We start from the raw sequence: 24,881 nt of genomic DNA, 5'->3' as shown, positions 1-24,881 counted from the left end.
AAGCATTCTTCAACTTACAGGCACAGGTATGGGCATTTGGACTAAAACTTCAGTAGCTCAGGGAGTAAGACCAACAATGGACAAATAGGATTCATGAAATTAAAAAGCTTTCATAAAGAAAAAAAAAAGACAGCATAAAGAGGCAGCCTACAGAATAGGAACCTCTTTGCCAGCCATACATCTGACAGAATGCACAAAGAACTAAAAACAAAACAAAACAAAACAAAACAAAACAAAAACCCTAAACCTAAACAGCAAGAAGGCAAACAACCCAATTAAAAAGGAGCTATGGAACTGAACAGAGAGTTCTCAGAAGAGGAAATACAAATGGCTGAGAAATATTTATAAAACTGTTCACCATTCTTAGTCATAAGGGAAATGCAAATGAAAACTGCTTTTCTATTTTGTCTCACCCTGGTCAAAATAGCTAGAATCAGGAAAACAAATGATAGAAAATGCTGGTCTGGATGTGGGGACAAGGAAAGGACCCTTATTTTCTGTTGGTAGGAGTGCAAACTGCTGTAGCTGCAATGGAAATTAGTGTGGAGGTTTCTCAAAAATCTAGAAATAAAACTACTGTATGATTCAGCTGTACCACCCCTGGACATTTATTCAAAGAATTCTATATATCCGACCACAGAGATACCTACACATCTATGTTCACTGTCACTCTGTTCACAACAGCTAGAAAATGGAAACACCCTAATGCCCATCAACATAGGAATGGATAATGAAAACATGGTACATATGCACAGAGAAATTTCATTCTGCTATAAAGAAAATGAAATGGATTGAGGATGAAAAGCTATCAACCCTGTTACCCGCACAGAAACCCTGAACGCTACAGTATTGATCTGCCCTGTAAGAATTTCCCACCTGTGCAGTAAGGGCGGGGAGGTTACAGTGGTAACCAATGCCTTTATGATTGGGTTTGGAGCCTGATCCACAGAAGGGGATTCATGCCTGGAACCATAAACCTAATCAAAAGGCCATTGCCCAGGTCCCCATGGGGGACCTTCTCATGTAGTCTTGCTAAATAGACACTTTGTGAAACTCACTCCTAAATATTATGTCTATATATTGATTAACGGTGTCCTCCCCCTTAGCCAGAGAAGCTCACTCTGTACTGGTCAGACACATAGCTAGTTAAAGTGCTGAGAATAAGGGCTTATTAAGTATTTGGGTCTAAATGGGACATACATATCACACACACGCACACACACCTTGACAAGCTTCAGGGAATATTGTGGAAGATAGGGCATAAAGAATATATGAAGAAGGAATTAGTATATCCTAGAGGAGACAGGGAGCCCCACAAGGTCCAAATATATCTGAACACAGGGGTCTTCTATGAGACTGTTTATCCAACCAAGGACCATGCATGGATATAACCTATAACCCCTGCTCAGACATAGACCATGGTAGCTCAGTATCCAAGTGGGTTCCCTAGTAAGGGGGACAGGAATTGTTTCTGACATGAACTCATGAGCTTCCCCTCCCCCCTGAGGGAGGAGCAGCCTTGCTAGGCCACAGATAAGGACATTGCAACCATCCTGAAGATACCTGATAAGCTAGGGCCAGATGGAAGGAGAGGAGGACACCCCCTCTCAGTGGACTCAGAAGGGGGCAGGGAGGAGATGAGGGAGGGAGGGGGGGTTGGGAGGGAAAGAGGGAGAGGGCTACAGCTGGGATACAAGTGAATGTATAAAATTATTTAAAAGTAAAAAAGTATTAATTTGAAAAGAATATAAGGTATAGAGAATAAGGAAAAGCGTGGCCATTTCACTCATTAATTTACTGCAGTTATGGCCACTTGCCCAAGACCCACACATGATCAAGCCAACAAGATCAGTCACCTTCCAATAGGCAGCTCTAACTGGATTCTGTGGGAGTGGGGACGAAGGGGACAAGGGCCATGTTAGAGGTGCCTGGAGGGAGGGGAGTGGGGAGTTGGGAGTGGGTGTGATCAAGATAGATTATTTACTTGTATAAAATTGTCAGAGACTTAAAAAAAAGTACTCTATTTTTAAAAAGAAAAACGAAACAGTGAATTTTGTAGGTGCACGAATGGAACTTTGAAGAATCATATGCCGTGAGACGACCCAGAGCAGAAGACAATCGTTGCACGTTCTCTTTCCTACGTAGATCCTAGCTTCCAGTATTTGGATCAGAGGTTCTCAACTTCCCTGATGCTGCAACAGAGATAGAGGCCCTCACGTGGTGGTGACCTCCAACCATAAAATTGTTCTCATTGCTACTTCATAATCATAGTTTCGCTACTGTTATGAACTATAATATAAAGATTCATACTTTCTGATTGTCTCAGGTGACCCAGTGAAAGGGTCATTCGACACCAAGGAGGTTGTGAACCATAGGTTGAGAACCGCAGATTGAGATTTGTGTGTTTAAATTGGAGTACATGGTTGAAGCAAGGAAAGATAGAGAGGGGGCATGGATTAAAGGGGAAGAGGAAAGAGGAGTATTTCTTTCAGAAAACATAAATTTATTAATATTTGGAGATTTTCATATGATAAATTTTGATCATATTTCTCGCCAGTCTCCCTCCTAACTTTCCTAGATCCGCTCCCCTTGCCGCACCCCTCTTAACTTCATGTTCTTTTTAAAAATATGTAACTTGTGGAGCCCAATTTGTGTTACAGACACTCACAGGTAAGGGGCCTTCCTTAGCTGTGTGGTTAGCTGACCAGGGCCAATAGCGTTAAAGAAAACACTCTCCATCTCCCAGGTGCCATCAACTGTTCAAAGCTCCTTAGTTAGGGCTGGGGGCTTGTGAATCCCTTTTTCTGTCTATGCTAGAATGTCTATTAGTTTGGTCTTGTGAGTTGACCACACCTGCCGTGAGTTTGTGAGTTCAGCGATCCTGTCATATCAAGAAGAGTTTTTGGTGATATCTCAGGGCAATATTAAAATAATCTATGTGTAGAGAGATACAAATTTAGAAGGCAGTTCAATACTATGTCCATTTAGCAGGATAATATAATAGGCTCACCCTTGGAGCCTGTGAACTCCCCAACCATGGATTCTTGACCAGATTTCTAGTCCTAGGTGTGCGTTTCTTTCTGTGGAATGCCTTAATTCAGAGAGTGTTTTGTTATCCCCATAACACTTGCACCGCTATTTCATCAATAGACTTGCTGCGCTAGTCTTTATTGTAGTTTCCTGGGTTCATGGTTGGGCAAGACTGTTGATGACTTCTCTCCCCTAACAGCCTACATAGCACCTTCCGGTCCTGTGAAAGCTAGAGAGCATGGAGGGAGTATTAGTGCCAACTTGATTTCTCCATCCAATAGCCTTTGTTGCTGTGGGGCTCAAAAGAGAAAATACTTCCATAGCACATGCTCATGAGGAGACCAGCCACACCCAGGCATGCTCCTGCATTCTCACTCTTGCCTGTGCATTTCATCTGAGGCTGCTTTGGTGCCGCGGAGCAGAATTCATTGCAACAGAGAAGATCTGAGCCACAAAGCCTGAAATATGGATTCTCTAGCTCTTTGTATAATGTGATGACTCCTGAACTAGCTCACCATGACTACAAGTGTGTGGTGGAGTGGGGTCAGATGTGAGGGGCTCGGTCCTTGGGATGGGAAGATGTACCACCCAGGCCCTCTCTCAGCTAGCATCAGCCAGTGGGATGCTCCTACCCCCATCCCACTCCCAAGCCAGGTCCTCCTTCGTCTCATCCTCCCCACCCCCAGAGTCCTGCCGGGCAACTCCTGCACCAGGCAGAGCTTCTCAGTCAAAAGCTCACGGAGATGTAGGCTGCTTGGAGAGGGGCAGCAGCTCCCTAGCAGCTGGTGCAGGCTGGGAAAGTGGGTCAGGCCCCGGAGGGCAGCGCGGCTTTAGCTCTCCATTAGGGCCTGTTCGTTAATTCCTCCACTTAATAGTTACTGAGGATGCCTCTCTGCAGTCCCCTGCAAAAGGGGTCAAGGACTAGGGGGCAGGACAGGATGGGGTGGGACTGGGTGTCTCGGCTTCAAAGATGCCCACCGTATCAAGTGTGTGGAGAGGTATGGTCTGTGTAGAGAAGTTGCTCACTCACAAAGATGCAGGAAGTGATGATGGGGGCAGGTGGAGGACAGAAAAGCTCTTGACATTTGAGCACGACTGTGCAGGCTAGTCTAGAGACTGAAGTTGGAGGGAGGTCCACGAGCAGAAGAAACAATGTGGAAAAGCCTGGAGATGTGATTGGGTGTGGCAGGCAAGGAGGGCTTCTCTGAGCCATGCATGTGTGAAGTTAAGGATGGATGATTCAGTGAAACTGTAACTGTGTGTGTTGACGTGGGGACTTGCTGACGACAGTGACCTGGTCTGCTGGTGATAAAAGAGGCCCTTTAGAAAAGGATTGGGGCTCAGTGGGGCCTGGAGCTTAGAAACAGCAATGCAGAACTAGTGGTTCTCAGCCCTCCTAAGGCCCTGACCTTTTAATACCTCATGTTTGACCTCATGTTTTCATGACCCCCAACTATGAAATTATTTTTGTTGCTACTTCATAACTGTAATCTTGATACTGTTATGAATCATAGTGTGAATATATGCTATACAGATGGTCTTAGGTGACCCCCATGAAAGGGTTGTTTGACTCCCCCAAAGGGGTCAAGGCCCACAGATTGAGAATTGCTGATCTAGGGCCACAGTGTAGAATGATAATGGAACCAAAAGTGACAAGAGGTTGAGACCAGGCAGCAGAGATAAAAGGGCATAGCTGGGGAGGGCAAGAGTCAGGGTGCCAAGGACTTGTGGGGGGTCCTTGGTAGGGATGAAGGCTGCTTTCTCAGAAACGGTGTGAGGAACTTTCAAAGCCCAGAGCATCAAGGCTGGGCAGGAGCAGGGGTGTGTGCCCAGTCCTCTGAAAGACCTGATAGCCGTCTGCTCTCTAGCCATGAACTGAGTCTCTCCTCCCCTCTGTCTAAGAGAGAACCCCACCCCCCTGCCTTATTGTTCCAAGACTCTCTTTCCACAGGCTTACAGACACCCAACCGTCCGGCGGAGTCTGGACTTGGGTTTTCCATGTGAGCGGTTTGCCCTGGTGACTACTGTTGCTTTTTCCCTGGATCTACAGACACCTTTGGGCTGCTAGAGCCTTCTGAAAGGGTAGCTTTTCCCAGCTTCCTTGGGAGCCATGTGCAGTCTTGCTGCTCACTCCTGATGGACCGGAGCCCCATCCCCCACTGTGGCTCAGTCCACACTCTGCCATCACTCTTTGTGGCTGTGTATCTGAAGTTGCTGGTGAGGCAGGGCCCATGGACCAGGGTTTCTACCTGCAGGCTATTGCCCACTCTCACCTGTGTCCGAAGGATGAGAAGGAGGTTACCAGATAGCCAGGACAGGGTTTTTTTTTTTTTTTTTTTTTTTTGTGACCAACAGGGAGGAAGGCAGGCCTGGAATCTCCCCAGAAGCTGCATCCATCCTGTGGGCTTCTAGGTGGCAGGTCCCTGGGGGAATAACTGTGGTACATGCATAGGTCAGGGGAAGAATCCTGGGGGACATCAGGGCTAGGGGTGGCCACGGAGTGAGCCTTCCTGAGTTGTGGTCACTCTCAGAAGATGGAATGGCAACCCTCCCAAACCTCAGCAGCTCAGCAGGTGGACATCCTGAAGCCTTTGGGCTTTGAGTGAACGGATGTCCAGGGTGTTGGGTCCTATGGTGTGGGCTAGCATGTGTCAGTCACTGCTGTGTCCCCTCCTACATGTGAGCTGACCTCCTGACCTTGCCTGTATTCCCACGGGGACGTCCCTTCTGGGTAAGACTCTTGGTAGAAAACTGCTACTTTTCCAGTTGTGAAAGTAGAGTGGGCTCCAACCACTGTTGAGGCCTTTGCAGGAAGACAAAACGAAGAGCATGCCTGGCTGTCTCCATGCTTGGAAGTGTGTGTGGGTCTCCCTTCTTGAACTACGCTACCTGGACTACTTGTACTCACAGCTGCTCACCATGGAAGGGTCAGTACAGAGCCTCCACTCTGACCACTACAGTGGGGTCAGACCTCTGGTCTGGAGACCTCTGGTCTCTGCCCTCGGGTATGAGTCTGCCATGATTGTCCACCCCAGGGTAGACCCTGAGAAAGTGGAAAGGCCCTCTGGAGCATGTCTCAGGAAGGCCCTGCCTCAGTGTGCTTCAGGAGTCTCGTGGGGAAATCTCCTGCTCTCTCCCATCATGCTCAGTCTGCAGCTCTCAGGTCTGGAATGGGCTGGGAGTGCTTCCTCATCTAGGTGTGCAGACTTAGATCTGCCCAATGCTGAGGAGTCTGAACACCAGCCCAGCCTTTAGAGCAGACTTGTAGACACCTTGAATGCTTGACCTAGCAGTGAGAAAAGGCAGTGTGTGGGCATAGTGGGAGTTTTCTCAGCTCAGTCTGGAAGGAAGGAAATGGGAGCTAATTCTATCAGCATCCATGCAGCAACCAGGACCAAGAACTAAACACACCACGTTAGCCTGGTATGGCTGCTGCCTGTAGGATGTTTGGTCTAAAAAGAGAAGACGGCAAACCATCCATTCAGCTGCCTTGTTCTAGACCACGGGTGTTCAACCTTCTCTGGGCCACATTAAATGAAGAGGAATTGGCTCAGGCTGCGTATTGCATGCACAAACACGAACAAGAGCTAATGAGAAGCTGAGCATGGTGGTGCACACCTTTAATCCCAGGGATCAGGAGGCAGTGGCAGGCAGATCTCTGTGAGTTTGGCCAACATGGTTTATATATGGAGTTCCAGGTCAGCCATGGTTACATAGTAAGACCTTGTCTCAAACGCAAAAACTAATGAGAGAGGAGTGGGAGAAAGATACAGATCTTTGATTTGCATTCTGACCACCACCACCACCACCACCACCACCAGCAGCAGCAGCAGCAGTAGCAAACAGCATAGTTTTCACACAATCATTCTAATTAAGCCATGCCCCATTAGGAAAGCCTTTTAAAAATCACCTAGTATGTCTCAAGTGTGAGCACTAGTAAAGGAAAAAAAAAAACACGCCTAAGTAATAAAATTTCATCCTTTTTAAATGTTTTAAACTATAAAAGCAAGAAGAGGGCAGCATAAGAACCAGTGGTTTTGACATTAGTTTCGCAAATACAATGGAAATAGCTGAAACTATTTCTCAGCTTTCAGCGAGACCTCACCATGCTTGTTTGGGGAATTGAATGGCTAGAAAGACAGAAGACTGAGTGGAGAAGGGGAAAGTTAACAGCTGTATCTCTTTGGGATGAGAGACACTAAGGCTGAAGTCTGCTAAATTGCTGGCTCTGCTGTTTTATAGGGCCCTACTTCCTCCCCGTCCCCCTATGGGTTCTGTTTAGACATCCCACCTGCCTTCTCTTGCAGTGTCTTCTGGGAAAAGGATAGCCATCTCAGAAGCCTGCTTTCTCTTTCTTGGTCCACATATGTCCCTTTGACTCTCTTGGAATTGTCAAATATTTGGGTTCTGATTTTACTCCCTTTTCACTTCTTTTGTAAAAACAGTGGTCTGCAATGCAGGTGCCACCAGAAGGCAGCAATGCGAGAGCGGTGGGACTGTGAGGAGATGCTTTTCTGCAAGAAGTCAGGTCACACTAAAGTCCAGAAAAGAGACAAGATCAAATTCGTCTCCATGTTGCATGTCCGATTTCCCCTTCATGCATTCTATTTGGAATTTGAAGTTATATTTTTCGTTGGCTGAAAATGGATTCTCTAACATACCAGAATATTGTTGTTCTTTTCCCTAGAAATCTTAGAACCTGCTTTCAAATTCCTGTTTCAAATAGAAAACCAAATCTCTCTCTCTATATATTTTTGCTGTCCACATGACTGTGTTTAGCTAGGTTGTTAAAATGATTAAAATTACCTGCCATAATTTGAGTTTACCATGATTAGTTTCACCTGGAAGCATAGTGTTTTAAAACAACTCTAAGACCAAATTTCACCTAAAGACAAAGGTCTTATCCACCTTTTTTTTTTTAAACACATCATCTTTATTTTGCAAACTTTTAATTTCAGAACAAAATAAAACAAACAAACAAAACCCAATACACGATACCCAACCTTGCTATTCTGTAGGAGGGTTTTTTTTTTCTGCCTTAAAGCACAAGGCCATGAGGACAGGATAGAAGAAATTCTTCTAGTCTTGAGCAGAGCCAGGTGGGTCAGGGCTGCTGGGAGAGCCGCAGGGAAAACTATGCAGAGGGCACGGGGAAGCCTGGGCAGAGCTCTGTAGTCTACTTCTTCCATGAGAGAGGCATCCTCATCAGCCTCAGGGGCCTCAATCGGGGGTGGGGGAGTGGGACATCGCATCAGGAGCAGCAGCACTGGCTCCTGTGCTGTCACTTCGTCTTCAGCAGTGCCCAGATCTAGTTTAATCATGCAGTAGATGTGGTTGGAGTGGGTTTGGGGATCCTCAAGTGAGAAACCAGAGGAGAGCAGAGCAGTTTCAAACGGCAGCACCATCATCAGGTCCTTGACGGCTTTTTTTGTGTGCCTTGGCCTTCTGCCACAGAGTCTCCACAATGGGGTGGTCAGGATTGATCTCTAGGTGTTTTTGTGGCCATTCATAGAGTTGTCGTGCTGTGCCTGGGCCTGCACGATCCATGTTGGCTGTCCAGCCGTAGGTGCTTGTCACAGTGCAGCAGGGTGAAGAGACAAGGAGATTGTCACCTTTCAACCTTCTTATCCTAGATCTCCTTCATGAGCTTGCCAAGATTCTCAACCTTTGCCTTACTCGCCTCCATTTTCTTCTCTTCCTCATCCTCTGGTAGCTCTGGGCCCTCCTTAGTCACTGAGACCAGGCTCTTCCCATCGAATTCCTTGAGCTGCTGCATGCAGTACTCATCAACAGGCTCCGTCATCTACACCACCTCCAAGCCCTGCCTCCCCATGCGTTCCGCAAAGGCAGAGTTGGCCCTGCTCTTTGCTCTCACCAGTGATACAGCAGATGGACTTTCGTGTCTCCTTCCTGAGAGACTCGTACTCTGACGGGGAAGTCATCTCATCTCCAGACTGAGAAGTGTGACAGCAGAGGAGTTCAGAGAGGCGGCAGCCGTTGGTAGAATCCGCATGGATTCCTAGCTTTAAATTCTCAGAGGATGCCTCATAAAACTTCTTGTAGTTCTCTTCGTCTTCGGCCAACTCGGCGAAGAGCTCAAGGCACTTCTTCACAATATTTTTGCAGATGACTGTCAGGATCTTGCTCTGCTGGAGCAATTCTCGGGAGATGTGCAGGGGCAGGTCCCTGATAAAGCTGAGGTACTCGTTAGGTATCAGCTCATCACAGCTGTCTGTGTTGAACACACGACGAACATACAGTTTGATGTCGTTCTTCTTCTTGTTCTCAAAGAGGCCAAAGGGAGCTCGCTGAGGAATGAAGAACAGTGCCCTGAATTCCAACTGACCTGCAGAGAAGCGCTTCCTGCCAAGTGACCTTCCCAGTCATTAGCAAGGCTCTTATAGAATTCACCGTATTCTACTTGAGTGATGTCATCAGGGTTTCTGGTCCAAATAGGCTTTGTCTTATTCAACTCTTCCTGATCAATGTATTTCTCCTTAATCTTCTGAGTCTTCTTTTTCTTATTTTTGCCACGGTCATCCTCCTTATCTGATCCCACATCTTCAATCTTAGGCTTCTCCTCATCCTCCTCTTTCTCCTCTCTGCCTCGTCATCACTGATCTCCTTCTATCATTCTTTCTACAAACAGAGGGGGATAGGATAGCCTAACAACTGTGAGTGTTTCTTCACTACTTCCTCGACCCTCCTCTCTTCCAAGTATTCTGTCTGGTCTTCTTTGAGGTGAAGGCTCACCTTAGTGCCTCGGCCAATGGGTTCACCGTGGTCTGCACAAACTGTGAAGAAGCCACCAGCAGAAGACTCCCAGAAATACTGCTTTGTGACTGGAGCACCTTCTCTGCCACTAGACAGGCAGAATAGAACCCAACACCAAACTGCCCAACTGCTGGTGCCTGGAGAGCTTCCATCAATACTTTTGTGCCAGACTTAGCAATAGTTCCCAAGTTATTTATGAGGTCAGCCTTGGTCATGCCAATGTCTGTGTCCACCAAGGTCAACCTTTGTTCCTGAGGGTTGGGGATAATGTCCGTTTTCAGATCTTTGCCGCTGCCCAACTTGGAAGGATCTGTCAGGCTCTTATACCGAATCTTGTCCAAGGCATCAAAGACATTAGAGATCAACTCCCAGAGAAAAATCTTGTTTGAATAGAAAGTATCAATGCTGAGGGAAAAGAACTGAGTGATTTCTGCCCGAAAGGCAAAGGTCTCCACCTCTTCCTCGCCATGGTGCCCTTCTCAGGCATCTTGACAGGAAAGCCAGTTTGTAGTACAGAGCAAGGTGGGCCCAGACCACATCTGAATCATACTACAAGCCTAAGCTGAGGGGGGTGACTCCTGTCTCATCCATCTTAAATGAGAGGTTAAGTCACCCAAAGTGCTAAATCCATGAGCCTGTTTTCAACATCAAGTTGTGGCACAAACTTTGTTTTTGACTTGTCATGTCACAAATATAAATTTTTTAAGTGACATTAGGACTCCATTAAGCCATTCTCCTTCTAAAAAATAAATGCCTCTGAGCCCATCACCATCAATATTTTAAGGAGTACCTGGAACTGGTAATGATTTAATTCTTTGGTCCTTATGAAGTCCAGTCTTGATGATGATTTGAATGATATTGTCTATTAGTAAAGCTTGTGTGTGTGTGTGTGTGTGTGTGTGTGTGTGTGTGTGTATGTGTGTGTGTGTATGTGTGTGTGTGTGTGTTTGCAGTGCTGATCTGCGGACCAAGTTGCCTGCTGTTCCCCAAGCAACCACCTTACTTGCCAGAGTCAGACTGCTCCTCCCCCCCCACCCCCCACCCCCCGGCCTGGTCCACGCAGCCCAGCTAAAAGAGCAGTGCACTTAATGTGGGGAAAATTTCCTTTTCCCACACCTGCAGCTGGACCAAAGAGCTTATGACACAGACCTTGTTCTATGCTCACTCAGGACCTCCCTGCCCCCTTCCTTCATCCTTTTCCACCTGGAGGCATCCAGCAGCCTTTCCAGGAGAGGCAGAACCACAGAACTAGCCAGCACATTCTCCGCATTTTAATTTTTTGTTTTGATATCTTTCTTCCCTTAATATGTCCACCCTTCATGACCAATTTTTAATTACCCAGCTTCCACGTGAACTCCAAATCAAAATCAATCAGTATTCACATGAGACAATGTGTGGCATTTTTCTTTCTGAGTCTGGGTGGCCTCACAAAGTATGATGTTTTTAATAATTCCATCCATTTAGCTTCAAATTTCACAATTTCATTTTTCTTTGCAGCTGGGTAGTATTGCATTGTGTGTAGGTATCACACAGTTTTAGGTTCTTGGCCTGTTTGGCTCATTTGATTTGTGATGTTGTTAACCCAGTGTTTCCATGTTTAGTTTTGTCCAGATGAGCTGTCTATTATTGAGAATATTGAGGTCACCTGCTATCACTGTTTTTTTAAATTTAATTTATTTATTACTTATTACAATTTATTGGCATTGTATCCCACCTGTAGACCCCTCCCACATTTCCTCCTAGCCTCACTCATAGTCCCTCTTCTCCCCCTATATCCCTCCCCTAGTCCACTGATAGGGGAATTGCTCCTCCCCTTCTATCTGACCCTAGCCTATCAGGTCTCATCAGGGATGGATACATCATCTTCCTCTGTGGCCTGGCAAGGCTGCAGCCCCTTAAGGGGAGGTGATCAAAGAGCCAGCCACTGAGTTCATGTCAGAGACAGTCCCTGCTCTCCTTACTAGGGAAGCCCCTTGGAAAGTGAGCAGCCTATGGGCTTCATCTGAGCAGGGGGTCTAGGTCCTCTCCATGCATGGTCCTTGGTTGGAGTATTGGTCTCTGCAGATCCCCTGAAGCCCAGGTTTTTTTTTTACTCTGTTGCTCTCCTTGTGGAGATCCTGTCCCCTCCAGGTCTTTTTGTCTCCCCTTTCTTCCATAAGATTCCCTGCACTCTCTCCAAAGTTTGGCTATGACTGTTAGCATCTGCTTCAATACCCTGATGGGTAGAGTTTTTCAGAGTCCCCCTCCACTCTCCCCTCAACCCCCCTCTCATGGAAGGCTCCTACTTCTGATGTGTATCCTGTTTGCCCTTCTGAATAAGGATTAAGCCTCTTCCTTAGGGTACTCCAAGAAACACTTAAAGAAATGCTGAATGTTTTTAGTCATTCAGGAAATGCAAATCAGAACAATTCTGAGATTCTATCCGACACCCATCAGACTGGCTAAGATCAAAAGCTCAAGGGATGACAGGTGCTGGAGAGGTTGTAGAGAAAGGGGAACTCTCCTCCATTGCTGGTGGGAATGTAAACTTGTACAACCACTTTGGCAATCAATCTCGTACTTTCCCAGAAAATTAGGAGTAGTGCTACCTCAAGATCCAGTTATACCACTCCTGAGAATATATCAGAAAGATGATCAACTATACAACAAGGACATTTGCTCAGCTATGTTCATAGCAGCTTTATTCATAATATCCAGAATCTGGAAACAACCCAGTTGTCCCTCAACTGAAGAATGGATACAGAAATTGTGATACATTTACACCATGGAATACTACTCAGCAATTAAAAACAAGGAAATCATGAAATTTGCAGGCAAATGAATGGAACTAGAAAAGATCATCCTGAGTGAGGTAACTCAGAAGCAGAAAGACACATATGGCATATACGCATTTATATGTGGATATTAGGCATATAATATAGGATAAACATGCTAAAATCTATAGTCCTAAAGAAGCTAAACAACAAGGAGGACCCTATCACTGTGTTTTATACCCTGTAGTATTTATTTTTTTAAATGAAATTGGCTATATCTGTGTTTGGTGAGTAAAAGTTTATTTTTTTGTTGAAGTTCATTTAGTCACATTTTAGAATAGCTATGCCTGCTTGTTTCCTTGATCCATTTACTTGGACTACTTCCCCACCTTTTCACTCTAAGGTAGTGTCTATTGTTGATGGTGAGATATGTTTCTAGGAGGCAAAAAGATGGATACTGTTTCCTAGCCTAATCTGTTAGTTAGCTATGATTTTTATTGGGAGGCCAAGAGAACTCATATTCAGAGTTAATAGTGGACATTATTTCTTCATTCCTGTCATTTTTTGGCTTTTTTTTTCTTGGACCTCTTTTTAGCAACAGTTCTTATACTGTTCATTTTTCCTTTGTGACCTCTTCAGTGTGCTTATTCTTCTCTTCTTTCAAACTTGGCTCTCTGCCTTCCATGTGATCTGCTCTATTGCTGGGCTTCCCACTGGGATCCTTATCTGATTGAGTTTTATTTGCAGCATCATTTCCATTTGTGTTTTCTTCAGTACTTCTGTCTTGCTGTTAAATTCTATTTTCACATCTTGGACTGACTTCCTTGTTTCATTCATCTGTTTGTTTTTGTTTTCTTGGCATTTTTTTTTTTATATCTTTGAATTGTTTGAACATATACCTCATTCTTTTCAATTATTTGTCTGGAAGTTCTTCTAGGGGTCATTGTTGTAGAGTTAGTAATTTGGGATGGAACATGCTACTGTGGCTTTTTCTGTTGCTTTTTTTTTTCTGAGACTTGAATATTTGAAGTGGTTTGTTAGTTGAGTCTTTTGTTTGCACAACCTTTCTTCATTCAGTGGTGCTCAATCTAAGGAGGGGACTAAGGTGGAAGAGGGTTGAGATGTTTCCCCTGTGGGACTGATGTTGAGAGCTGCTGACTCTATCCCTAGTCCCCTCTTCAGACTCTGCCTCTGTCTGCACGAACAGTCACTAGCCAGGCACCAGCACCCTCTCTGTCGGTCCTCTCCCTTCTGCCTTCTGGTTTGGCTCTCCACACATGTGTGCCTTATGCTGAGTCAGCTAAGGTTAGCTGGAGTTTGGGAGCATGAGACCCTGGAAAGCTAGGTGTGGAGTGAGGGGATCTTTGGGATTGGGAGGAGCAGGGCCTACACAGTAGTTCAGGGAAGACAGATCCTACAGGAACTATCTGGCCTCTATGATGAGGAATGGGCCTAGTTTGAGGCTTGGGGATGCAAGATCAGGGAGGAGCTGGCCCCCAGGACTCTGGGAAGTACAGGGAAGTGAGATTCTGGAGGAGGTGGGTGTGAACTGAATAAGCCAGCAGCATGGACTAACACGATCCTTGAGGACTCAGGAGGCCCGTGGTTAGGTGGCAGAGGGAGAGGGCGGGTTCTAGCAATCTCTAGATGGGGTGGAGAGGAGCAGAACAGGGGAGCAGAGCCTGAGGGACCAGGTGTCCAGTGATGTAAGGTGGAGCAGGGTTTACCTGCGGACAGGGAATCTAGTTAGGGACAATCTATTGGGTAGGTGTGACCAAAGCCTAACATTGAGTCAGCAGCTCAAATTTTCCAGATTTCTTTTAATAGACTTCCCTGTTTCTCCTGTTTCCTGATTATGGCATTGCAAGACGAATTGGTATTCGAAATTCTCTCCCTTCTCAGGAGGCCTTGCAGCCTCCACGCTCTGCATCCATCGGTTAGTGAGCGTACTGCCGTGGAAAGGTCTGAACTGTTTTGTTCTTAAATAAGTTTCTGTTCAGGCAGGTTTACAATAGACCCCGTCTGAGCTGTGACTCTGAAAAATCTCTTTTGTTGAGAAGAATGGCTTTTCAGTTCTGCTGCTTGGTGTCGATGGCACAGTCTCTGGTGTGCATGAACTGGGCAAAGCGTTTTTGCACATAATGCCTTTCTGAGCTTCGTTCTCTGGAAATGTGTGCACACTCTCTTCAGGCTGAGGTGAGTGCCTCACTGTTCACCTCAGCTGAAAAGCTGCTTTTTTGCAGAATCAACCTTCATTCATAATCGTCCTCGTTCTCTGTTCTCTCTCTCTTTGGAGGTGTGGTACAACTCATGCTTAGATTAAAAACTAGTAATAGGTCAGAGATGGCCTATTTTTTTATCATGAAAATTAATTGACAGAATAATAAAAATCAAATTTTGGGTTATTCTACATCTCAGCTGCTGGGGTGTAAATGACGGGAGTGGGTGAGTGAAAAACATGGGTGACCCATGAGGCACAACTGAGGTGTGGAAGTGAGACTATGTACCAATCTTCCAAATAATGTTAAGCACCTCTTGCTTTGCAATGATAGGTTAAAACACTGCTGATAATCACCGTGTTTCACTTGCCAAGGCACGGGCGCACACATAACTTCCACTGGTGCCAATTTGACTGTCTGCCTTTGGAAGATAACACACTGCAAGCCTCATGTACAAATAGTGCTGGAGTACATGATTTAATTTCCTGTGACACTGAGATACAATGTTGCCATCTACAAAGTAGAGGGGGGGAAAAAAGAGCCAGAGAAGGTGGATGACTTTAAGGAAACAGTGTTTTGGGGACACAACAGGGCAGCTGCATATATGAACCCCCAGCAACTTTGACAGTAAACACAAGACCTGAGCAAGCTCAAGCCAGATGAGATACCACCGTGCCCATGTCGGGGGAAGGTGGGAAGAAGCCCTACCCCTTGCTTCGGAGCTGCTGGCATTTGACAGCTTCTGGAAGAGGAAGTCAGCTTTCTTTAATGATGTGACTTCAAGTAGCTCAACCATGCTCTGGGGCAGTCCCCACTGCTAAGAGGACACCACAAATCAGACTTGATGAGGAGAAAAAAGAAGAAAACTCAAAGATGAGTGCCCAAGGAGGGGAAGGTGGAGAAGGTGTATTTGGGAGGAGTTTGGGAGGACTCATTATGATTTACATATACTGTATGAAATTTTTGAAAATTTTATAAAAATATCATGTATAAAAGAAAAATAAGGTCTCTGGCATGAACTCAGCGGCAGGCTCTCTGATCACCTCTGCCTGAGGAGTGCAGCCTTGCCAGGCCACAGAGGAAGAAGATGCAGCCAGTCCTGATGAGACCTGATAGGCTAGGGTCAGATAGAAGGGGAGGAGGACCTCTCCTATCAGTGGACTAGGGGAGGGGTTTGGGAGGAGGAGAGGGAGGGAGGGATTGGGAGGAGACAAGGGAGGGGGCCACATCCGGGATATAAAGTGAACAAATTGTAATAAATAATTAATAAAAAATTAAAAAAATACAGAAAAAAAGAAAAAGAAAAAAAAAGGAGTGAACGCCTGTGCTTTGTAACATGGTCAGAGTTTCTGTGACTGGGAAACTGGAGGCCAAGAAGAAAAGCATAAGAAGTGAGAGAGAAGAAAACTGGAAGTAAATGATGCATAATGTAAAACCCACAGAAAGCTCTTAGTGTTCTAAGTAAATTTATGGTGTTTTGTTGAGTTGCATCTACAGCTCTCCTGGGCTGCATGACACCTGCAGGCCATGGTTTGGACTCCCTATTTTAGATAGTCCTTCTGCTGCAGCGAGTCCTTTATGGGTGGAACACTGGGAGGTCCCATCTCTGGGGTAATCTGAGAGTCTATGCATCATGGATGATGTCTTTGCCGAAGGTTGTTCAAACTGCCCCTTTTATGAGACAGCTGGAGCTTATAGAGTTTAGATACAAAATATCCCTCAAGGTTCATGAGTTAAAATCTTGGTTCCCAGACAGTGACATTGCTAAATGCACTTATCCATGAAGTACACACCTCAGTGGGCTGTTAGGAGGACCTAGTTGGAAATGTAGGTCACTGGAATATACCTCCAAAGGGTATCGACTGGCCTCTTCTTTCTGTCCCCTCTTCTCCATTAAGGGGACAGAAAGAAAGGGTCTTCAGAGAGACAACTTCCCTGTCTTCTCTCCTATGTGGACCCCAACTTTAGATTTGTGTGTTTAACTTGGAAAGCCTGTAAAGGGCCAGAAGCTGTACAGGGACCGCTAGAGGGAACAGGAGTTGTGCAGGAAGGGAGATAGTAGAATATAGGTGAAACGACAGGAGAGGGATAGACACGGGGAGGTTAGGAGGAGTGGGAAAGGAGAGGGACCAGGCAGATTAGCCCCTGCCAAGGATACATGAAAAAGTCATGTGGAAATGTACTATTTTGTAAGTTGAAGAAAACTCTTAATTAAAGAGTATTGAATAAGTAAGTGTTGGAGTTTTTAAAAAAAAGTATGAAAAATAATAGGTTAGTGGATTGTTCCAAGCAAGCAGGGATCCTGTTTTAGAGTGAGTTTATATCCTGTTGGCCACTGTTAGACCATAAACCTAACACAACAAAGAGATTGTACCATGACTCACTGACAGACACTTCGATGAAAATTTTCTCAGGTCCTTGAGAGAAGAAATAATTGTTTCCTCTTCCCTCCCTTGTTTCCCTTCTTTCCCTCCTTCCTTCTTCCCTCCCTTTTCCCCTTCTTTTTTTCCTTTCCTTTTCCTCCCCTCCCCTCCCTTTTTCCTTTCTTCCTTCCTCTCTTCCTCTCTTTCTTTCCCTTCTTCCCTTCTTTCCTTTCCAAAGGAGTGTGAATGGAGGTCCCTTCTTCCTTACTCAGGAGGGAGGCTGCCACTGTCAGAAGACACAGGTTGATAACTGTAGATCGTAGTGCCAGGTGGCAGAGTTGTTGGTCAGAGGCTCCTAAAACAACAAAAGCTGTGGCCATTGCTCTTGGTTGCCCAGCAGAAATAGATGGTAAGACCCTGCTGTCTTTGGCTGCAGGACACAGAGAAATCAGCTGGAACTGAGCTAGAAGCTTTCTCCTTGCCAGCTGGCTTTCACATGCAGAAAGGTGTTACACAGGCCCCTGGTAGAGGAAAGCCACCAGGTCTTACACAGCTATGGACCCTGAAAGCTATGATGCTGGCCTGCCATGCAAGACGAGCTCCTTGGTACAATGGCCAAAATAAGTGTTATGGGGGCAACCAGCTGTTTTCTGATTGTATCTGAGGCTTGCTCTTCAAAGGGAAGTTCATGCCTGTTACTGTTGGCTGTGGAGGTCATTGGCTTGCTTTGTTAGAGGACACGGTGGTATTGGACCATCGTCTAAATATTTATGCTTATATTCATAGATTAGTACTGCTCTGAGCCTCGGCCAGTGGTCAATGAAGTGACTCATAACTGGTCAAAGTGCTCAGTCCTAGAGAGGACATTTTATATGCACCCTTAGAGGCTGGGGAACATCACGGAAGAGTGATTCAAACAATGCAAGACTGAGAAGGTGGAGAGCCGGGCTTGGAAATGCAGTCTTCTGGGCACGGTGTGCCCGGTGCACTCACAAACCCGGAGCAGCGGGGCCACCTGCACAAGACCTGCAAATTGAGGCCCACCAACACACCATCATGGATGGTGGTGGGCATTACAGTTCCTGTCTCTCTCTACTTACGAAGCTACTGGGAGTTCATGTTAGTGGGGGGAGGAGGAGTCATTTTCTTCAATGGCATAGCTACTGGTAAGTTACTCAGTCTCCAGTAAATGATTATGCAGACAACCCTAAATAAACTCAAAGAATCACCAAAACCCCTAAAAAAAGCGAACAAAAGTCATGAAAATAGGGAAGAGGCTTACCAAGAAGGGTGGCTCAGCGGGAGTGAGGAAGGTAGTGAGGGAAAATAATACATATTCTGTACATGTATGAAATTGTCAAAGGAAAGAAGGCAGGAAGAGGGGAGGGAAGAAACAAGGAGGGAGGGAGGGAAGGAAGGAAGTAAATAGGGAAGGAAGGGAAAAAAGAAGGAAGGAAGAGGTTGAGGGTGGTGCAGGTTGCCTCCTCCTAACTTCCTTCCATCTGGGCCACTAGCCCTTTGGGCAGTGCCACCACATTGGTGGGAGGCCTTTCTCTCTCCATCACTGTCTTATGTTCCACTGCTCTCAGGAAGCTCCTCACAGATCCACAGAGGGGGCCTTGACCAGCTATACATATCTCTTAACCCATGAAAGTTCACAGCCAACACCGACCATCACAGGGACTGAACAGTAGCACAAGAACCCACAGGGACAAACTTATCAGACCTGTGGATCCTTTAAGAGCACAACATCTGGGGGCTGGAGAGATGGCTCAGTGGTTAAGAGCACTGTCTGCTCTTCCAAAGGACTTGGTTTCAATTCCCAGCACCCACATGGCAGCTCACAACTGTCTGTAATGCAAATTCCAAGGGATGTGGCACCTTCACACTAATGCACATAAAATAAAAAAATAAAGAGGACAACATCTTATCATCCAACCACTGTGAACTCACTAAGGCCCACTCTAGGACGTCACCCTAAACTGTTACCTGAAAACTTTTTGCCAATTTTGTTGTTGTTGTTTGTTGGTGTGTGTGTACACATTCATGCATATGTTTTGTATTGGTTTGAATGAGCATGGCCTCCGTAGACTCTTATGTGTGAATGCTTGGTCCCCAGTTACTGGATCTGTTTGAGAAGGATTAAGAGGTGTGGCCTTGCTGAAAGAGGTGTGTCATCGGGAGTGGGTGGGTCTACCTAGCTTGTGGGTTAGATGCACCAGCATGCAGCTTGCCTTCTTCTCGCCACACTCCCATCATGATGGCCGTGGATACACCCTCTGAAATGCAAGCAACCGATTAAATGCTTTACAAGTTGCCTTGGTCATAGTGTCATCTCACAGAAGTAGAACAACAACTAAGGCACTCCATAGATGACATTTTACGAGTCAGTTCCACCAGTGAGAGAAAACATACACTACTTGTCTGTCTTACTTTGCTTAACAGAATAATTTGCCCTTCCATCTATTTTCCTGAAAAATGTCACTATTCCTTTTTTCTCTATAGCTGAGGAAAATTCCTTATCCATTTATTTGTTGCTGGATGTGTATGCTGGTTCATTTCCTGGCTGTAGTAATAGCACAGCAATAAGCATGTACATTCAAGTGATGGAGGGGTATACTGATTCACATTCCTTTGCTGTGTGTATACTCAGGACTTTGTACAGCCGGGTTAGCGAATCTTTCCCCAGTCTGCTATCCATAGTGGCTGCACGAGAATGCAGTGAATGCGTGCTCCTCCCTCCTCACATCCTTGACAGCACTTGTCATTTGTTTTCTTCATCACAGCAATTGTGATGGGTGAGGGACTCTCAAAAGAGTTTTAATTTTCATTTCCCTGATAGATAATTATATGGGATGATTTTCAAGTATGTATCAGCCATTTGTATTTCCTCTTTCAAGAAATATCTACCCAGCTCTTCAGCTTTTGTATTGATTAGATGTTTTAATTTTCTGCTGTTTAATTTCTCTGGTTTTAAAATACATCCTAGATGTTAATCGCTCATCTGAAGTGTGGCTGGCAAAGATTTCCTCCCACTCTTTCAGCCACTCTTCCCTCCGCTGTCTTCCCTCTGCTGAAAGAGTTTTTCTTTCCTCTTCAGAATCTTTTTGATTTCATGTAATCCTGTTTGTAATCAATTTTTGGTGTTTCATTTATTTATTTATTTGTTTGTTTGTTTGTTTGTTTATTTATTTATTTATTTTTGTGCCATTATAGTCCCCTTCAGAACCTTGCTTCTTCCTGAATCCTGAAGTGTTTTCTTCCGGCACTTACAAAATTTCAGATCATATGTTAAGGTCTTTGATCTGTTTTGAACAGCTTTTTGCGCAGGGTGAGAGCTGTGGATTTAATCCCTTTTACACGTAGACATCCAATTTCCTCATAATGTGTTGAAAGGTCTATCTTTTTTTCCAACTTAATTTTGACTTTTGTCAAAACTTACGTGGCTCTAGCTGTGAGGGTTTATTTTTGGGTCCCCTGCTCTCCATTGCCTACCTGTCTGTGTTTGCACCAGCGCCAGGCTGGTTTTGTCCCTGTGGCTTGCCATGGAATCTGAGGTCATGTGTAGAGATAGGCCAGCACTGCTCTCTCTGCTGAAGATTTCCTTCTTCACTAGGAGCCTGTGTGTTTCCATACGAATTTTGGGGGTTTTATTCCTGGAGTAAACATAACAAAAGAGGTGAAAAAAACCTTCACAGTGGAATCCTCAAGACACCGAAGAAGGAAACTGGAGATGACACTAGAAAATGGCATGAACTTCCATGCTCATGGGTTGGCAGAATTAATAATGTGAACCATGACCATGTGACCAAAAGCAATAATGCTCATTAAAATCCCAGTGACGCTGTGCACAATTCTTTTCCAGACTTCATATAGAGTTACCATTTGGTCCATCAGTTCCACTTCAAGGTATTTATTTTATGTTGGCCAGTTTTCATCTTGGTGATAAAGTTCCTAAGAAAACAACTTGAGAGAGGAAGCCCTTCCATTGGCTCATAGTGTGTTGGGCACTTGGCTTATTGCTAATGGCCTATCTGTGATGACGAGGAAGGTCACTGTGGACACTTGAAGTGTAGCAAAGCTGCTTAGGTGGCTAGGAACATGCCAGCCTTCAAGTCACAATCCCAGTAACTATCTTCCTTGAGCTACATCTCACATCCCAAAACAATACAACATATGAGAAGTTTTTATGTTCAAACCGTAACACACCCTCCCAAAACTGAAACAGGGTTTTGAAGAGCTTTTTAGACATTCATGTTCTAAATAAGATGCAAAAGCCAAAGGCAGAAAGATCCCAAGTGTCCTTGAGGAAGGAATGGACAAAGAAGAGGTGGTCCATCCACCAGTGGAATACTACTCGGTCTATTAGAAAACAGGGGATTCTGAGACATCCCAGTACACGGATAAACTTGAGAACATTATGCTGAGCGAACTTAGTCAGCCACCAAAGGACAAATGCCATCTAGTTCTGGTGAGAAGATGCCCCTGGGGGAAACCAACTCACAGAGACAGAAAGCAGGAGGCTAGTTGGGGATTATGTTCAGAATCTCAGCTGCGAGGCTGAAGATGTTCTGAAGATGGTAACAGTTAGGTGCCGTGGGTGTCATTAGTATCACTGAATTACACACCTAAAAGTAGACAAAATACACATTTGGGGTTATATCTTTTTTTCTCACACGTTTTTTCCCCCTAATTCTGAAAACAAAACAAAACACTTTGGCCAGTCTCCATACTGAAAAGCTTACCTTGAGTCCGTCAAGCCCAGAGCCCTATAAACATTCATCTTGCCCTTCCTATCTGAGCAGGCAAAGGCCCTGGGACCCTCAGGTTGGAAGTGAGGGTGGTCATGTGGGCTGTCCCCTCATCACAGGGAGACCTCTCTGGCAGGACCTTGCAGGGTGGCTTGTGAAGACATTGGACTTCTAGAGGAACTATTGATGGGGTAGATGGATTCTTACCTATGAAAATTATTTTTACATAGTTAGAGGGAGGGAACAAGGAGGGGAGGCATCACCTATGTCTGAAATGTAAACGAGTGTATAGACTTAGGAGGAGGGAAGCTGGGCTATCTATCCATCCTTCCATCTGTCCGCCCACCAAATGGGAACACTAAGAACTTCCTACCTTAATCCAGGTCTCCCAGCAAAGAGAGCCAGGATAAGCATTCTCAAAAAGCTGACTTGAGGGGAGTTTGAGAGCATCACAGCCTTTGGGGGCTGACTTCAAAAAGGCTGCCTGAAAGTTCTGTGTGGCATCTGCCTGGCAGTGAGTGGGAGAAGCCTCCCGGGCTCTTGCCTGCTGCAGGTAGCTGATGGAAGCAACTGAGCAGATTCTACCAGGGGAACAAGAGCTGCTGAGACCCCTGTGACCTGTGGGCGGAACAGGAAACCCTGCAAGTCCTGTGGCAGGAGTGATGAGAGCTTCCAGAAACCTGCGAATCTCAAAGCCTTTCTTGGAGCATCCAGTGTGTCCTTTTCACTGGTGAGAGGGAACCCCAATATACTTTGCTCCAAAATTTGTAAAGCTTGAGCTAAAAGTGAAGACTTCCTGGGAGGGTGGGTGGGGAGCTGGTCTCACTTGTCGGGAGAATTTCCCAGTCAACTGCTGGAATGCAGACAAGAGAGACACTGTGCACAGGGAGCTGAGTTCTCTCCACTGGCAGCTTGTGCCCAGCCAGCCTGGCACGTGTGCAGGATACAGGGCCAATGTCCCAAGGGGTTGCTGCCCAGGTGGCATGAATAGGGCTCCATTCACAAGCAGGAGCCACTGCCTGTCACATGTCTGGAAGATATGCAGCTGTGGAAAGGTTCTGGGGGCTGAAGATACCCACCAGGACAGCCATTCACGTGTGAGGAGGCCTGTGTTGGCCATTTGTACTGCTGACAGAAGAGGCTGCCCCTATCACTCACACCCAAATGCCCCATCCCCTGAGGGGCTGTTAAGCCACTCCATCCTCTGGCTCACATTTCTGGAAAGAAACTGGGAGGCGAAGGCCAGCATGTTCAGCTCCTACCATCTTTTAGTAATGAGACCAATGTAGAACGGGCAGGGATCCTGCCTGGAAGCCAATTCTAGTGGATTATAGGCACCAGCTAAGCCTGGGGAGTTTCTGTGTCCTTCTGCCTTTAGGGAACTGTCCCTTCCCCCAAGGCCAGTGTGCCTAGAAATGGGAAGCAAGACTGGAGGATGTCTCCAGCATGTCCCCACAGTCATTCCCAGCTCTGGATGCCGAGAACACCTGCCAAAGCAGGCAAAGCCACGGGCCAGCAGCACCACGTCAGGTTGCTTAGTAGTCTGCGTCGGCTACTTACAGTGGGTGCCTGCCTGCACAGCAGAAACATGGATGGTATGTGTGATGGAGGTATCTCTCCTGCCCCGTCAGATGCTTGGTGAAGTTGCTGAAGATATCCATCCCTGCGGGTTCCGATAAGGTGCCAATACACTTCATTCTGCAGAGAGCCAACGGCAGCACTGGAACCAGGAAGGGAAGCTGGGGGAGGGGTCTGTTCTGGGCCCCCCGGGAAATTCAGCCAGGCAATCTTAGTACACTACACTGTCAATGTTTACAGTGAGTGCTGCCCATCTGAGCCTCACAGGATGAATAGTAGATGCCCAGTTGGGAGGAAGCTAGGACTCAAGCTTTGTTCATGGTTTGTAGCTCTTTCCACTCACCCCAGGAGGCACCTGATAAACAAGACTATTTAGGGAGTCACTAGGGACCAGAAATGAGCTTGACTTGGCCCTTGCCCCAGGAAGCTCATAGTCTAGCTCAAGAGAAAAAGACAGCAAACAGAGATGGCCTGAGGCAGACCATCTCCAAGCTCCCATCCCCCCAGGACCTCTGATTGGGATCTGGGCTGGGGCTGCGGCATCTCATGCTTCACCTTCTCTGCTAGCCCTGAGCTAGCCAGCCATGGATGGAGAACAGCAAAGTAATGCCCTGGAGCTGTAGGGCCTTCTGGGCTTCCAGCGCTCTTACACGCAGGGGAGGGGTTAAAATTGGCTTCTTTTGTGAGTGCTAATTTCAGTGCTTGCATTCATGCGGAACCTGGAAGTTAATTAGCTCAGCCGTGAGCCTGGCCTGAGTGTACAGAAGACACCTCCTTAACAGCGCTGCCCTTCAGCAGCAGGGAGGTTGGAACCACCAAGGCACAAAGGCTGGGCTCTGGCAGGATCCTCTCCCATGTCCTCCTGCTAGTGCTTACCTCCCTGAGAGAAGTGGCTGCTTCCAGCATCAGTCCCCATTTTATAGGACAGACCTAGAGGTCTAGGGGAGCTTCCCAGGGGACTTGGAAGAGCTCTGGACCTTACAGAGACCACCCTTTGGCCAGGAGTTATAGAAGGCCTATGTAAGAGAACTCATGGACGGACATTTAAGCAGGAACTCTAAAGAAGGGTCAACATTTCAGGGAAAGGGCAGCAGGAACAACGTTCTGGGCAGATGAACAGCCTTTGCAAACACTCTAAGGCAAAAAAGAGCTTGACTGGTTGCCAGAAAGGACAAGGCCAGAAACGCAGGGGAGACAGCAAGGGTAGGAACAGTCCACAAGCAAGCGCCAAACCTGCTGTGGCAAGTGGTCTTGGTTCTGAGGACTTGTGGGCTGGAGGGATTGGGCAAGAAGACAGGCTCAAGAATCTTCCGGAAAGACCCTCTCTTCCACCCACCCCAGGGGAAGGGCTGGCTCCCTCTCCTGTGGCTGCACATCTGGCTAGCTGCCACTAGCATTGTGGGTAATTGCTAG

At 46.2% G+C, this 24,881-nt stretch overlaps 1 pseudogene; it reads right to left on the bottom strand.

Annotated features, from left to right (window-relative positions):
- Nucleotides 1-7,454: 7,454 nt before the first annotated feature.
- Nucleotides 7,455-24,881, bottom strand: part of LOC129666061 (heat shock protein HSP 90-beta-like) — a 36,018-nt pseudogene continuing 18,591 nt past the window's right edge.

Source organism: Psammomys obesus, unplaced genomic scaffold, assembly GCF_907164565.1.
Source record: "Psammomys obesus unplaced genomic scaffold, mPsaObe1.curated_primary_1811, whole genome shotgun sequence".
Lineage (NCBI taxonomy): Eukaryota > Metazoa > Chordata > Mammalia > Rodentia > Muridae > Psammomys > Psammomys obesus.
Note: the sequence above shows the minus strand (reverse complement) of the source record. Positions and strands in the feature narration are given on the sequence as shown.